This window comes from Dermacentor andersoni, chromosome 1 (assembly GCF_023375885.2).
Source record: "Dermacentor andersoni chromosome 1, qqDerAnde1_hic_scaffold, whole genome shotgun sequence".
Lineage (NCBI taxonomy): Eukaryota > Metazoa > Arthropoda > Arachnida > Ixodida > Ixodidae > Dermacentor > Dermacentor andersoni.
The window spans coordinates 260207039-260219575 of NC_092814.1; positions in this window are offsets into that span (position 1 = coordinate 260207039).

Genomic DNA, 12537 nt, shown 5'->3' on the forward strand with positions numbered 1-12537 from the left:
TTGATCTTGTTGAGCGGATAGCCTATACCTGCACCCGAGGGGTCTGTGCACATGTACCCACTCTGCGCGTCTCAACTAACGGTCACGCTAGGCCGATACGGCGCTGATTTTACACCTGCATATTTCAGTGTACTTCAGTTCTGGTCATAGCGATTTGAAATCGACCGCTCTTGCCTTCGTGCAGTCCGTTCACAATGAGTGGGAGAGGAGGAGACAAATGAGAGGAAAGACAGGGAGGTTAGCCAGTGTAAGTACCGGCTGGCTACCCTGTGCTGGGGAAAGGGGTAAAGGGAATAAAAGGAGAAAGAAGAAGAGGAAAAAAAATGGAAAAAAAGAAAATTGACACAGTAACGCGAAACTACGCGCTACAACGTTCAGAGGCGGTCGCACAATTCGCATGTCCTTAAAAACTTCAACAAAGCCCTTAAGGCCTTGAGTGCCGAAGCCCGTCTGGACCAGTGTCCTAGAGCTTTTTCCTCTGTAAAGGGGCGATTGTCCAGTTTTGCGAGAGCGGTCACGAGCACTTTTCTTCGCACTGCGTAACGGGGACAGTCACAAAGGAGGTGTTCAATCGTCTCCTCGCAGCCGCAGGTGTCACAAGTAGGGCTGTCGGCCATTCCAATGCGGAATGAATAGGAGTTTGTGAATGCCACGCCGAGCCACAGGCGGCACAGAAGTGTTGCTTCCGCTCGTGGCAACCCTGGTGGTAGGCGGAGTTGCAGACGTGGATCCAATTTGTGGAGACGTGCGTTCGTGAATTCACTGGTGTTCCACAGATTCTGTGTAAGCTCGCGGGCGAGGGAGCGAAGGCTTGTGGCTGCATCTGTTCTTGACAGCGGTATGGGTGTAATCTGGGCACCATCATGAGCCGACCGGGCAGCGTCATCCGCACTGTCATTTCCTGAAATTCCACAGTGACCCGGTATCCACTGGTAGATGATGTTGTGTCCCTTGTTGATTGCGTGATGGTGGAGTAGTCGGATGTCTGCGACTAGTTGCTCATTTGGTCCATGGTTGAAAGGGGACATCAGACACTGAAGAGCTGCCTTTGAGTCACATAAGATGGACCATGAATGTGATGATTTGTGAACAATAAACTCCAGAGCAGCACGGATAGCTGCGAGTTCTGCAGCCGTCGATGATGTAATGTGAGATGTCTTGAACTTGAGTGTGACGCACTCTGCGGGAATCACGACTGCTCCAGCTGAACTATTAGAGGTTACAGAACCGTCTGTGTAAACGTGGATGCGTCCTCTGTGCTGTTCATCTAGCACTGAAAGCACGGTTTGTTTGAGGGCGAAAGTTGACATCTCCGTTTTCCTTTTGATACCGGGAATAACAAGAAGAGCCTGGAGTGGATGGAGGCACCACAGCGGTTGAGATGGTCGTGCTGCAGGCGTGAAGTTCGACGGTAAAGTTCCATGGTTGGCGGCAATAATCTTGCTAAACGCTGAACGAGGTCGAGCGGCAGGAAGTGAGGCGAGATGATGCGATGGAAGTCGGGCGAAGTGCCTGATATGCATCCTTAACGTGTCGACTTGAAGATACGTGTTGATGGGGTGGTCATGCGCGATGGCTATTGTTGCTGCCGTGGACGCACATCTGGGAAGACCAAGGCAAATTCGCAGAGCTTGAGCTTGTACAGATTGGAGGGCACGGAGGTTGGTCTTGCCGGTCCCACCCAGTACAGGTAAGCTATAGCGCAGGAGACCAAGGAACAGTGCGTTATAGAGTTGGAGCATCGCACTCACAGACGCACCCCATGACTTTCCCGCAAGAAATCTGAGCACGTGGGTTATCATGACTAATTTCCTTTTTAGGTAGGAGATATGAGTACTCCAGGAAAGGTCTCGATCGATTATCACTCCTAGAAAGCGGTGCGTCTTCTCGTAGGCAATTGGCTGTCCATTAATTCTGATAACGTACGGTTTCATTGCTTTACGCGTGAAAGCGACTATAGAGCACTTCTCGCAGGACAGCTCCAGACCTCGTGCTCGAAGATAACCTGATGTTTGTGTGGCCGCTTTTTGAAGTCTGGCGCGCACCTGAGGACGCGTCGCTCCTGATGACCAAATGCATATATCGTCTGCATAGATCGACACATGGACGGATTCCGGAAGGGTATGAACCAGGTCGATGAGCACCAGGTTAAATAGAGTGGGGCTCAAGACTCCGCCTTGTGGTACGCCTCGGTAGGTGTTGCGTTGTGATGACGCACCGTCCTCTGTTTGCACAAAGAATGACCTGTCCTTCAAGAAGCTGGATATCCACCGAAATACAAGGCCGCCGAGGCCGACATCACCCAAGGCGTCCAGTAATGAGTGGGAAGCAGTGACAAGGCACGGGAAACGAGAAGAAATGTGTTTGCGAAGTCTGGCCGCTCATATCAGCTCGTCTGTCTGTGATGCGACGCTGATTGCATTCGCAAATCTGTACGTTTTGAAGAATTTCATCTGTATTTCAGGTCAGCGCTGCAGGGTTTCCACTGTATTCAAAGCACACGACGAGCGGCCGCACTTGTAAACAAATACGCCCCGTGCGCCGTTGTGAAAAGTTGTGGGGGGCCATCTATCGAGCAAAAAAACAAGCAAACATTCGTAATGTAAGGCGACTAACATCTGACAGCACATAAAATCTTACAGAGAGAGAGACAGAGGGAAACGAAAATGGAAAGGTAGGGAGGTTAACCAAGGACGTTTCCGCCGAAGCTCCACCGACACGGCCGACACGGAACTGTGTCGTCTAAAGCGAAACCGCCACACTGGCATGACATTATATTTCAGCTGCGCTTATTACGATAGTTTCGATCCATTTCTCGTGGAAAGCGTCATCCTGGTGCCCGAAACAATGCCCCAAGGCAGTGACAATAAATTTTAGCACGCACAATTTTTTTAATTGGAACGTTTCAAAGGCGCTACTTAAGTAACACGTGCAAGAAAACAACGTGAATTTACTGTTGTACAGTCTAGTATTGCAAAAGAAAAGAAAAGAAGGAAAGGCATGGAGACATACTCTCAGCAGCGCAACAAACGGGGCTGAGCACAAGGTCGCGGGATCGTATTCCGGCCACGGTGGCCGCATTTTGATAAGGGCGAAACAGGAATACACCCGTGTACTTTAATTTAGGTGTAGGTTAGAGAATCTCAGGTGGTTCAAATCTCCAGAGTCCCCTCATAATCAGATCGTGGTTTTGGGACGTAAAACCCCATAATTTATTTTAAGTGGTACTGTGTTACGTTTGCTACGTATTAGCTGGAAAAGCAAAAGTACCTGAACATAGATGAGTATATCGCCATATAAGAACACGCTCTTGCAATGAATAAAACAGTGCGTAGTTTGCAATTTCATACCTCCATTTCTGTAGTCTCTTTATTTCGGTTTTCTGTGTAAATGCAGCACAACTCAACCAATAACTATTTATGAAGATGTAGTATGTACCTATCCTGTGCTCCGGGGGGGGGGGGGCGTGTACACACACACACACACACACACACACACACACACACACACACACACACACACACACACACACACACACACACACACACACACACACACACACACACGCACACACACACACACACACACACACACACACGCACGCACGCACGCACACACATACACACGCGCACACACACCCACACACACACACACACCCACACACACACACACACACACACACACACACACACACACACACACACACACACACACACAACACACACGCACACACACACACACACACACACACGCACGCACACACACACACTGTTTGTGCTGTCCTTACTGTCTCTATCATGCCGGTGCGTTTTACGCGTGCCTTACGCGTCGGCGCAAGAATTTCGTCTGAAGGTGAGCTCAGTAGCAATTTATTCTGCACTAGGTTCCTTTATGTCGATGGCCTTGCAAAATGATGCAGCATTGGAAGCACTCTAAGTTGTATAAGAATTATCTAGTGACAAAGAAAGCCAAATGTGGAGAGAGAGAGAGAGAGAGAGAGAGAGAGAGAGAGAGAGAGAGAGAGAGAGAGAAGCTTTATTGATTCTTCAGGATGGGATAAGGGGTGGCGAAGGTTGGCCAGGAGCTCCTGCTCCTTGGCGCCCGCCTCGGCCATCTTGACAGACCGGGACTGAGTCTCGGCGTCCGAGCTCAGCAGTAGCGTCTCCCATTGCTCCGCTGTAGTTATCATTTTTCTTGCCTTGGAGTAGGGCACAGTGGGCTCCTTCCAGCTTTAAATGCCTCGACCTTAATTATATTGAAATAACGTCCGCGTAACTGTTCTAAAGGCGACGAATGCCATTTGAGAAGACATGTTTCCTAGAAGTCTACTCTCGGTTCAGACGTCTATGTCATCGGTTACCACCTGTGGTAGTCTGTAGTAGTCACGCGTCTGTTTTCTTTTTACAGGGGTCTGTTTCAGCACGATTCTGTCGTATAAACTACTCGAAAACACTGCAAGACATTATTGTCGTGTGCATTTGAGTTACTCTCTAACTCGTGTGCTTTAAAACGTTGGAAAATGTCTCTTGCTTGTGTTTTGTAAGTTACAACACACAGAAACAAAGCTTCTCTCGGATATTCCATAAAGCTTTAGTGTTTCACCCAGAATTGGAGGCTTTCTGACTTGTAAAAACATATGAGTCATGATTTAGCACGGTTTCTCTTTTGTGTAAATGGCGTAAGAGCACTGCAGTCTATTATCACGTGTATTTTAGCTGCTCTATCAATTGTGTGCATTACAACGTTGGGAAAGATTTCCTGCTTGCGTTTTTTCGTGCTAGCTAACGTGTACAAAACAACTTCTCATGCATATTTCATAAATATTCAGTGTTTGACTCAGAACTAGAAGCTGAATGAATGTTTAATGTTTAATGGCGCAAGGGCCAGATATGGCCAAAGAAGTAGAAGTTTCCTGACTTGGATACACGATGTTGAAACATGATTATTAGGGAGACAAACGCATGGCGTAGATCATGAACGAATGTTTGTTCCGTTTCAACAAAAAGAAGTATTTGCAATCTGCTTATAATCTTGAAGGAAGCGGCGCAAATTATATTCTTTGGAAGCGCAGCCATTGTAGAATTTCTTGGCATGAGGAGGAACAGTATAGAGACGACTGAGTTTTACCGTTGCTTATCCTTCAAGGGGACATATGTTAAATTCCTGGGTGAAACTCTTCTTTTAATTTTTGTCAAAGCGTACCATCAAATATATGGTACGCTTCAGTTCTTAGCACATTTTAACGAAATCTTGGTTTCAGTGCGGTTATCAATAAAACGATCATCGCATATTTATTCTAGCAACATTTTTCTATTGTCGTCATTTTGGTCCCCCCTCAATAGGGAACCAAGTGGGTTGCGAAACATCGGTATCCCTTCAACATAAAGGGTTAGGTTGAAGCACTATTTCGCCGACAGTTGGTACATAAAGGGAGCACCTGCAGGAACGCGAAGCATGAAAATGTTCACTCGGCCTGAGCACGTGATATGAACCATGAAAGGCGCGCCGGCTAAAACAGGTATTAGCAGCAAGGTGGCGAAGTGTCCGTGAACGCAATGTTCTGGCGTGACAAAATGTTTCTCAACCAACGGCAAATATGCTGGCGCTTAATCGCAGGTGACAACATGTTTTTGAACAGTTTGTGTTGGTGCGGCGTGATAGGGTCAGCAACTTGGTGTTCCCGCCATGCTGTGGACAGGGGTGGCGAGCCTTTTGCGCAATGTGAAAAGCCATTTATTGAAATTATAGAGTTTTACGTGCCAAAACCACTTTCTGATTATGAGGCACGCCGTAGTGGAGGACTCCGAAAATTTCCACCACCTGGGGTTCTTTAACGTGCACCTAAATCTAAGTACACGGGTGTTTTCGCATTTCGCCTACATCGAAATGCGGCCGCCGCGGCCGGGATTCGATCCCGCGACCTCGTGCTCAGCAGCCTAACACCATAGCCACTGAGCAACCACGGCGGGCGAAAGCCATTTATTGACAAGAGCCTCTATAGGATGGCTTCCAGCACAGGTAACTGACGTGATTGTACCTCAGAGCTGGGTGAGTGCCAAGCGAGAGTCGTTATCAAGCCGCGATCTCGGTCGATTCATGGTTGCCCGATGGTGAGACGCAAGCAGTCAAGTCACTCATGGGCGTTTACTATGGCGTCACAGTTGCTCTCTTCGACTGTTCAGTTTCGATTTTCTGTGTGAAATTGGCCGGAATACATTACGCTGTAAAAATTAGCAGCGCCAGCTTTTTGCATGTCTGTAAACGGTTGCGAGCGCCTCGGAAGGGACGCTTCAAATCTTCCATTGGGATTAATCGTATGGCTCTTTTTGTTAAAACGTTAATTAGTCTAATTTAGATAATTGCTTGTTTACCTATTTACTCCATTGAATGATTTTCAAATACATGACTCTGCTAAAGACAATTTAGAGAAAATCGTTTATTTACCTCATCTTTCTTACTTTTAGGGAATTTCGAGCGCATTTCGTGAAGCACCCGATATAAAAAAAAGAATGTTTAGGCTGACTGACAAAGTAGTGCGAGTACGCACACCATTGCTGTTCGAATTCAAGAAATGAGCTTTTACATGAATTTTGAGCAATATCATGCTGGCTCATTTGTGTCTTAAAGTACACCGTCTTCTTAAGTAAACAGCGTGTTATATATGATGGATTCTTTGATTTACTTGATTTTCTTTGAATTAGCCATTCGCTATGTGCCACTGGGTGCGTACCCACCTTTTCCCATCCTGCCAATGGGCATGTGCCCCTCTGACACAAGAGGTACATAATCCTTAAATTCTGCAAGATATGGTCCCTATTTCTCTGTGTATACGCCGTCATCACCATTCTTTCCTCGACAAGCATCGCACGTCGCCTTCGTCCTGATGCCATCGCTGGCTTCTCACACAGGGCTTGACTTTGCGTTTTGATTTCGCCATACCTTGAGAATGGTATTGTGCATAAACAAAAAAAGTATATGTGAGGTTAAGGGTGCGACTTTTTCATGGATAGATACAAACATTGCGCGAGGTTTCCTGCCGTATACGATGAAACTAAACACAATTGTACGCATCGCCATGAGTTCTATAGGATTTAATACACACTGCTTGACAGCAGCTTTGCTTTATATGGATTCTGCCATACGCGTTGGATCTGCATAATATTTTTCTAGCGTTACAGCGCCCTCCGGACAGCGTGTTACAAATTTTAGTACATAACTAAAGTTTGAAACGGGGATTAGAGTCCAAGGCAGTTTAAGCGAATTAAAAGAATACGCACTTGGGGGTGTTGGGGAAGGAGGGGGGCTGTCAATGCTTATGCAGTGATAACTAGAGCAGTTGATGCACAGCTGTCGAAGTTAAAGAAATGCATGGCCTGGACATTATTTCAGCGATATCAGTGCTACTTTAGGCTCTCGAAATTTAGCCTCTCGCTTTAAGCTCTTTGAAATCTTGCGCTTTTTAGAAACAGTCTACCATATGTGTGCGCCACGTCATGATATACAGCGTGAAAATATAATCAGAGTGTGGTCACGGGTATTTTATGAATGTAGAGGTAAATCAATGAAGATTTTGGCAGCGTGTTCAGCCAGAAATGGTTGCAACTTGTTGGTGGGTAGGCAACGTGGTTGGTAAAGCCGTGACATTTCAGACCATTTTTCATAAGTTTATGAACATTCTTCAGATATATAGTCAAAGGTTCGACGAAAATACGCGTTGCAAGGTAGCATATTAGAAAATAAGTAACGCAAAGGCTTCTGCTCACTAAATTAAATTATGGGATTTTACGTGCCAAAACTACTTTCTGAGGCGCGCCTTAGTGGAGGACTCCGGAAATTTCGACCACCTGGGGTTCCTTAACGTGCACCTAAGTCTAGGCACATGGGTGTTTTCGCCCCCATCGAAATGCGGCCGCCACGGCCGGGATTCGATCCCGCGACCTCGTGCTCAGCAGCCCAACACCATAGCTACTGAGCAACCACTAACCAAGTGAAAATTTAATCGACGTTGTGGAACCCATACAGCTTCCTTGGTCACAATACAATCGAGACGACGTCAGCTTAAGTACGCAGCACGGGCGGTAGTGATCGGGCAGAAACTTGGTGCAAGGTGCAACAAAAGGCGTGTAGCATTATCAGTGCACTTCTACTTTTCGTCTGAACATGTCAAGTTTCATGTGCCGATGGATCTTGTGAATGTGTGCACCTTATAGTTGCTATATACGCTACTTATCAACAGTTATTTGCTATGTGTGAATCGTAAGCAGTAAAGTATTTACAATTGAATATACTAAGGTAAAAACAAAGACAGTTTTCCATATTAGCGGTGCTATACGCCATTGCCTCGTGTTTTTTTCTAGGGAGTGTAACTGGTTTAACTATATTATAACACGAACCCTCATTACAAGTCTACGTTTAATGCTTTGGGGGATCTGACTGCGTACTACAGCATTCGTGTTTCAAATTTATTATGGCGATACATTTTCTTCATTTCCATATTGTTTTCTTTATTTGCCTCTTAGGATTCGGTCTGTTAACGGGCGACGAGCTTGAGGTATTTATGACTTCTGTTTATTTAAACTTAACTGCACTCCTGGTTAACATCTCTGCAGAGACACGTTCGTCGCAGTTGCACATGCTCTTCAACTAACAATAAAGGTATATAGTTATGTTTAACGGAAACGGTGGAAACGTATGTCTATAACACGTATACTGAATATAAGAAGCCGAACTAAATCACTCGCCATGGTGGCTATGGCTTTCTCCTGCTGAGCAAGAGGTAACTTGCGCATTGTTCGAACTTTGTTCCATTTGTAAGAGACTCCGTCATGCGGAGCCGTTTCACTCAGCACTTGTTTCATTAACGATAAAAATAAACTCCAACTACCTCTACTCTAAGATTTTGCTTGCTATCGAGCGGCTTTTATGCGACAGTTCGCCATGCATGTCCGCTTGGGGACTTTCCCTTGCATGGTGGAGAGTACGGAGTGCTGTGACTGAAAGACAAGGAACCATTTGTGGCTCTCGAAGGCACGCAGAGCGAGGCGTATACAAGATTCAGTGGTTTAGTCCTGAATGGGAACATTAAGAGACCCCGACAAATGGGACCTATAGGGCTCGTCAAATTGTTCACGGGAAGCCAGTTTACACACATAAATTACATATAAGTATTTATTTGGGGGTCCAACGTGCATAGTCTGTCTCATTAAGAGATGGACGCGTTGTGAAAATGCAGTTGCAGTGCCAGATAATCGGATGCTTAGCTGGCTGGTGCCTTGTCGCCCTTGTTACCGAACAAGCTAACGAGAGAAAGTCTTTTTTGTGGTTGTTGTTCGTTGTTGTTGCTGTGCTCGAGCTTGACATTCAGCTAGTGGACGATGATTAAAAGTAGACAATATTTTAGGAGCGGTAGCGATCAATAAAGTCGAGTTCCCTGTTTTTAAGTACATGAAGAATCGGCTAGTTTTAGCCAGAGATAACTGCGGCTATAGCGGCAAAAGTGAGATCTGTCGTATGGGTCAATGAAATGGAAGCAGCAACGCTCACTGGAGATTCTAGGATTCTTACGTACGTTTTGAAATAGTGCGTTATCACGGCATTATATAGACACAGAGGCATTTACTAATTTGTGATTTTTTTCTGTAGCTGGACGAATCGCCCACACAAATTGCGCTTTGAGTGTGCTTGCGCGTAATAATATTATGGAAGAAACGTTTTATGGAATTCCCATAAGAAATTAAGCCTGCTATGGAGTCAGCGTCTCAAGGAAGCGAAATGCCAGAGCAGGCACAAATTTCATCGCGTGTCTGCTGGTCTTTAATGGTTCGCATAAAGCGCAGCCTCTGGCCAGGGAAGCGACACGAAAGCGCTTATCGCTTAGCCTTGGCAAGAAACTTGAAACCTGCGTATGTATCGCAAGCGGTACGTGTGGAAAATCAACCTCTCGAATCGGTTCGTGCGTCACCGAACGTAACAAAAGGCGGGCAACGAATAAATATGCAGGAAGCAGCTTGCGTCGGGCTAAACCTTGCGTTACGGCGCCTCAAAACGTAACGTAACCAACTAGCGAACAAGCGAGGGAAACCCTTTCATAATATGTGAGCAGCTGCCCGTGGGTATAATGCGCGTTATGTAATGTCTGCGGCGCCAATGTAATGGTGATTCAGTAAAGTCGACAACTGGGCTCGTTGGTGCCTGATAATATTGAATATAGGGCCAGCGCAACACAGCACAAGGATTAAAAATATAAATTCTGGGATCTTATGTGCCAAAACCACGGCATGATTATGAGGAACGCCGTAGTTCCGGATTGAATTGGACCACGTGGAGTTCTTTAGCGCACACCCAATGCGCAGTGCACGGCCGTTTTGGCACTTCGCCCCCATCGAAATGCGGCCGCCGTGGCCGGGATTCCACCTCGCGAGCTCGGGCATAGCAGCGCAATGCCGAAGCCATTACGCCATCGTGGCGGCTGCAAGACAAGGATAGTAGACGACACGAGCACAGCGTTCGAGCTGTCCACTATCTGATTCCTTTTAAGATAAGGGTGTTTTACTTTCCACTTCTCCGAGCTCGTGCCGTAGCGTCTGAGTGGCTGCAGGGGCTGCAGCACGATGTTGCGCAATTGACTCTCAGAAAATGCTGCGGCATTCTCACAGGCGAGGAATGAACAAAAGAAAAGTTTCAGTAGACATTGGTGATTCCTTCCGGTTCTAAACACTTGTACTGCTGCAGCAGTATCGGCTTTCACAACCGACAACGTAATCTTCTCAACTTCTCCTTTGCGACGTGCACATAGTCGTCTTCTTCCGCTAGTTTGTGCACGGCTGTCAATTTTTTCATAACTCACTGCCATCGTTCTTTAAAGAGCTTTGCGTTGTTGTGTCATAGTTTCAAACATTGTTCAACTGCCGTTCTCTTCTTTTTTTGTATTTACCTTACGCTTTGGTGTATATAGGTACACGCTTCTTTTCACAATTCCTTGCCGTGGTTGCTTAGTGGCTTTGGTGCTGGGGTGCTAAGCACGAGGTCACGGGATGGAATCCCGGCCACGGTGGCCGAATTTCGTTGGGGCGAAATGCGAAAACACATGTGTACTTAGATTTAGGTGCACGTTAAAGAACCCCAGGTGGTCCAAATTTCCGGAGTCCCCCACTACGGCGTGCCTCGTGATCTGATCGTGGTTTTGACGTGTAAAACTCAAACATTTCAGTTTTCTTTCCACAATTATTATTGTTATTCATGGTTTCTTTTTTACTTTATATTCCCCTTCTTAAAATATGCGTGCTCCAGCGCTCTGATCTTGGGGTTTTTACTCGGCACGGTAAATAAATGATTGATTGGTTATTACTACAAGAGTGGATGCTGAACAGCAGACTCGCCAAATCACGGAACTTACTCTTAATGGCATGCGGAGATATATCTCCCAGTGCGAACTCAAGTGCTCAAAGTATTCTCATTGGTTGTCATTTGAATTGATAAAAGCAATAAAGTACAAAGATCGAGCGCATTGCAAAAGATAAACACTCACAAGATAATAATTGGGGCAGCAGTTTCGTATTTTTATAGCTGTTCGCAAACGCCTCTACAAGCGAGATCACGATTCGCATATAACGTTCCTGGAAAAGAGCGCCTCTGAACGGCCGGCTGACATTGTGAACTATATCCGGAATCGCTCCAATAAACGCGCAGAATCTTTTGGCCTGCGTGACTCAAATGCATGGTGCAAAGTCTCAGTGGTTTCTAACTGTTTTGCTGCTCCTTTTTCTTCAATATATAATATTATTGATATTAACGATAGTACTTGTCAGCAGCAGGCTTCAGTTACAATGCCTAGTACAGTGTTGTTCGATGAGAAGCTCGTCTATGAATGCATGCGACGTTTGAAACCCTCATTGTCTTGTGGTCCAGATGGAATTCCCTCGGCCATTTTAAAAGGTTACAGCAACATATTTGCGCCAGTATGTACATATATGTTTAAGCACTGTCTAAATCATTCCACCTTTCCACGCATTTGGGAAACTGCTCGTGTTTCCCTTTATTTAATTCTGGTTCCAAAACAGATGTCTTGTACTACAGGCCACTTTTACTCGTCAGTGCTAGATCCAAGATCTGCAAGCTTGCCATTCACAACTTAGCTTCTAGTGTGAAGAGCTTGTTAACTCTAAACCAACGCGGATTTATCTCTGGTCGCCCAACAGTCACCAATGTTGCGAGCTTCATGACACAGATATCTACGCCAGTATTCCAGAGGGGGCAAGTGGATGCCGTGTACTGCGACCTCAGCAAAGGTTTTGACGTGGTCACCCATCCAATGAGCCTCGTAAAGCTGACGCCTCATGGTGTTGATGCTTCACTTGTTGCTCTCCTTCGCAGTTATCTTCAGGAGAGGTACAACCATGTTGGCGCCAATGAACAGTCATCTTTTGTGTACAAGGCCACTAGCGGTGTCCCTCAATGGCTAGGTATTAGTACCACTGCTGTTGTTGGTATTTGTAAACGATGTTTATTCCGTTATCCGAAAGTCACCCTTATTTCAAT